Here is a 5,368-nt window from a genome sequence, read left to right as displayed (position 1 = left end):
CATAATCCTAGAGTTTGAGTACCATTTAAATATCTAAGGATTCTTTTAACAGCATTCAAGTGAGACTCTTTAGGATTAGATTGAAATCTAGCACACAGACAAACACTAAACATGATATCAGGCCTACTTGCAGTTAAATATAATAGAGAGCCAATCATACCTCTATAATATTTTAAGTCTACACATTTACCTTCTTCATCCTTGTCAAGCTTACATGAGGGGCTCATGGGTGTGCCAATTGCTTGGAGTTCTCCATTCCAAATCTTTTGAGTAATTCTTGGTGTACTTGCTTTGAGTGATGGAGATTCCTTCCTTTGTTTGGTTTGATTTGGAGTCCGAGGAAGAATATAAGTTCTCCCATCATGCTCATCTCGAACTCTCCTTGCATGAGCTTAGCAAAGTCTTGACAAAGAGATTCATTAGTAGACCCAAAAATAATGTCATCAACATATATTTGTATAATTAACATATCATTTTAATTTCTTTTAATGAAGAGGGTTGTGTCTACATTACCTCTTAAAAAATTATTATTTAGTAAAAATTTGCTTAGCCTATCATACCAAGCCCTAGGTGCTTGTTTTAAACTATATAGAGCTTTATTTAATTTAAAAACATGATTAGGAAAAGCATGATTTTCAAAACCTGGGGTTGTTCTACATAGACTTCTTCAGCAATATATCTATTCAAAAATGCACTTTTGACATCCATTTGAAATAATTTAAATTTCATAAAGCAAGCATATGCAAGTAGAAGTCTAATAGCCTCTAATCTAGCAACAGGTGCAAAGGTCTCATCAAAATCAATTTTTTCTTCTTGATTATAACCTTTAGCAACCAATCTTGCTTTATTTCTTATTACATTTCCATGTTCATCTAATTTGTTCCTAAAGACCCATTTTGTGCCAATTATTAAATAATTTTTAGATCTTGATACTAAAGTCCATACATTATTTCTTTCAAATTGATTAAGTTCCTCTTGCATTGCATTAATCCAATTATAATCATTTTCAGCTTCTTCAATAGTTTTTGGTTCGAGATGAGAGACAAAAGCACAATGATTAAATACATCTTTAAGTGAAGAATGAGTTTTTACCCCATGCATAGGATCATCAATAATTAACTCCTTAGGGTGATTGTGAACATACCTCCATTCTTTGGGTAGGTCATTTGTACCTTGAGGTTGTTCTTGATGTTCTTCACCTCCCTCATCCTGTTTGTCTTCATGTTCCTTGTCATCTTGAATTGTTGAATCTTTCAGAGTGATCTCCTTCATTCCATCTATAAGAGGATCTGCATCATCAACACTTTCATTCTTCTTTGAAGGAAGATTGTTAGATTCATCAAAGACAACATGTATGGACTCCTCTACTACTAAAGTTCTTTTGTTAAAAACTCTAAAAGCTTTACTAGTGGAGGAGTAACCAAGAAAGATTGCTTCATCTGATTTTGCATCAAATTTTTCAAGTCTTTCTTTACCATTATTTAACACAAAACATCGGCAACCAAAAATATGAAAATAAGCAATATTAGGTTTTCTTTCTTTTCAAAGCTCATAGGGGGTTTTCTTTAAAATTTGTCTAGTCAAAGCACGATTTAAAATGTAACATGCTGTGTTAATTGCTTCCACTCAAAAATATCTTGGAAGGTTGCTTTCACATAGCATGGTACGGGCCATTTCTTCTAAGGTTCTATTTTTTCTTTCTACTACCCCATTTTGTTGGGGTGTCCTAGGAGCAGAGAAGTTATGGCCAATTCTTTTTTCATCACAAAAGTTTTCAAAATTTTGATTTTCAAATTCAGTTCCATGATCACTTCGAATATTTTGAATTAAAAATCCTTTCTCATTAGTGACTTTTCAGTAAAATTTAGTGGAAACATGAAAAGTTTCATCTTTGTGTGCCAAAAAGAAAACCCAAGTAAAACGAGAGTAATCATCTATAATTATAAACTATATCATTTTCTTCCTAGACTAGTGGTTCTAGTAGGTCCAAATAAGTCCATATGTAAAAGCTCTAAAGGTCTAGAGGTTGAAACAATATTTTTGGATTTAAATGAAACTCTTATTTGTTTACCTAGTTAGCATGCATCACAAATTCTATCCTTTTCAAAATTCAATTTTGGCAAATCAGGAACTAATTCTTTCTTAATTAATTTTGAAAGAGAATGCATGCTAATATGTGCAAGTCTGCGATGCCAAAGCCAACTAGTCTCATTGATTTTAGCATTCAAGGATACTAGGCATTGCATGTTTATTTTGGCTAGATCATTTAAATCTACCATATAAACATTACCATGTCTATATCCAATAAATTTAATGCCATCATTAATAGGACTAGTTACAATGCAAACAAACGATTCAAAAATAACTTTATATCCTTTATCACAAAATTGACTAATGCTTAGTAAATTATGCTTTAAACCATCTACTAACAAAATATTTTCAATGTATTTGGAGGGAGTGATACTAATGTTACCTATACCGATGATGTTTCCTTTGCCATTGTCTCCAAAGATGACCATCCCTCCATTCTTAGCATCAAGAGTGATGAATTGGGATTCATCACCAGTCATGTGTCTCGAGCATCCACTGTCAAGATACCATTTCCTGTTTCCTCCTTGGGATGCTAGACACACCTGCAAGCAAAAGTCAAATTTTTGTTTTAGGTATCCAAGCTTTCTTGGATCCTTTTTGGTTAGTTATAATGGTTCTTTTTGGAACCCATATTTTCTTTATATTTGAATTTGCAGACTTGTTAGAGAAGCAAGTGTATGACTTATGTCCTACTCTACCACATTTGAAGCAAGTAATATTAGAAGACTTGTTACTTAAAGAGTTTACATAAATATTTTTTAGATATTTTTGTTTCTTCAAGGGGTTATAGCCAAGTCCAGCCTTATCATACACGGCCTTTTGATTTTCAATAATCATATTAAGTTTATTTGAACTCAAAGTGAATTTTTCAACTAATGATTTTAACTTGGCAATTTCATTCTTTAAACTTTGATTTTCTTGAAGCAGGGTGGATTTTTCAATTGAAATATTTTCATTTTATTTCAATAGAGATTGGTTTTTCAATTTTAGATCTTTGTTCTTCATCCCTAGTTTCTTTAATTCATCAACTAAATCATAAAAAGCTTCATATAATTCTTCAAATGTAAAGTCACTAGGAGTTTTGGATATTACCTCATTTTCGTGTGCCATAAGGCACAGGTTAGCTTGTTCAGTCGAGTTTTCCTCTTCGGAGCTTGAGTCATCACTCACACTCCAAGTGGCCATCATGACCTTCTTCTTGTACTTCTTGAGACCCTTCTTCAGTTGTGGGCATTCGGATTTGAAGTGTCCCGGTTTCTTGCACTCATAGCAGATAAGGGGTTGGTCTTTCTCCTTTTCTTTGCTCTGTTCTCCTTTTGTGAATGACCTCTTCCTCATCCCTTGTTTCTTTTTTCTCAAAAATTTCTTGAATCTTCGGGTAATGAGTGCCATTTCTTCATCTTCAGTGTCATCAGTTTCTTCATCTGGTGGAGCTGTGGATTTGAGGGCAATTATTCTTTTCTTTTTAACTTCTTCCTCTTGATGTTGCTTCATGCTTAGCTTATGAGTCATCAATGATCCAAGAAGCTCTTCCAAGGGTAGAATGTTCAAGTCCTTGGCTTCTTGGATGGCGGTTACTTTGGCTTTCCAAGTTCTTGGTAAGGACCTGAGAATCTTTCTTACAAGCTCATTGTTAGTATAGGACTTACCAAGACTCTTTAAACCATTTATAATATCAATAAAGTGAGTAAACATTTCAGTTATGGACTCATCATGCTCCATTTTAAATAATTCATATTTATGCACAAGCATGTTGATTTTAGACTCCTTTACTTGATTGGTTCCTTCATGGATTACTTCTAACCTATCCCATATTTTTTTATTAGATGAGCAAGTAGAAATGCGATTAAATTCGTTAGCATCAAGAGCACAATAAAGAACATTCATTGCTTTAGCATTTAATTGGGTCATTTTCTTATCAACCTCATCCCATTCTTTCTCGGGTTTGGTTGATTCCACACCATCTATAATTTTAGTGGGTGTGTGAGGACCGTTCACTATGATACTCCACATATCATAGTCGAGTGCTTGAATGAATATTTTCATCCGAGCTTTCCAATAGGTGTAATTAGACCCATTGAAAAGAGGAGGTCGGTTGGTGGATTTCCCCTCGGCTAGAGAAGTGCTGACTTGAGTTGCCATAGATCTTTGGCTCTTTGATTGTTTAGATCAAAGTAGGGCTAGAGCACCAGGCTCTGATACCACTTGTTGCCCAGCTATGCAACCCAAGAGGGGGGGGTGAATTGGGTTTCTAAAAATTTTAAGCTTAACTTATGACTTATGAAAAATATTTGACAAAAGCTAAATAAATAGGGAGAGTAAAATTAATTCAAGGCTAATGGCTAAAAGCTAGAATGCAAGAGAATAATGAAGAGTTAAAGAAGAGCAATTAGGCACATCACAAACAAAAGAATTTATAGTAGTTCGGTGCCAACCTTGCACATGCATCCACTCCCCAAGCTCCTACTTGGGAATTTCAATCCACTAATCTTGTATTCAACCCGAATACAAACGTCGAAAACTCTGACTCTAGCTATCCCAAGCTAGTCCACTTATTTTTTGGGTACAAGCCAACCCAATGCACTCCGATTCAAGGTTCGGATCAACCTTCCCTTATTTTGAAACCCTTCCAAAACAAAAACAATAACACAAACAAAGTATAACAATGAATAGCACAAGTAAGCACAAAGAAAGCTCCTTTAATGAGCGTATGAGACTTTAAATACTCTTTACTCAAGAAGAAGAAGACCCTTTTTGATTTTCTCAAGGTGGTTGGAGACTAGAATGTGCACTTGAGGAGTTGGTGAGCTTGGATCAAAGGCTTCTTGAATGTTTTGAGTAAGCTTTTGCTAGGGCTGAAAGGTTTGCTTGAAATTTCTTTTTCAAAATCTCTCTTCTTGATTCTTCTTTCTTTTCTTCTTATTGATTCCCACCTTTTTGTCCCTTTTATAGCTTCAAGAAATAGTGAAAAATATTCTAGAATAAAATAGAGCCGTTAGACCACATTAAATGAGCATTAAAAGTACTTAAAATGGGTTAAAAACTAGCCATTGCGAAAAAATCCCGTCACAGGGGTCGACTCATGAGTCGACTCATGCCTGAGGGTTGACTCATGGGTCGACCTCTGTGGAAAATCATCACAGAATCGAACGGGATGCAAGGTTCTGTAAAACTGGCTTAAAACCCACAGAGGTCGACTCATGCCTTGGGGGTCGACTCATGCGTCGACTCACAGGATGTGCCAAGTCTGTGTCGGCCAGGAATTTCAGTATGCCAG

Source organism: Elaeis guineensis, chromosome 4, assembly GCF_000442705.2.
Source record: "Elaeis guineensis isolate ETL-2024a chromosome 4, EG11, whole genome shotgun sequence".
Taxonomy (NCBI): Eukaryota; Viridiplantae; Streptophyta; class Magnoliopsida; order Arecales; family Arecaceae; genus Elaeis; species Elaeis guineensis.
Note: the sequence above shows the minus strand (reverse complement) of the source record.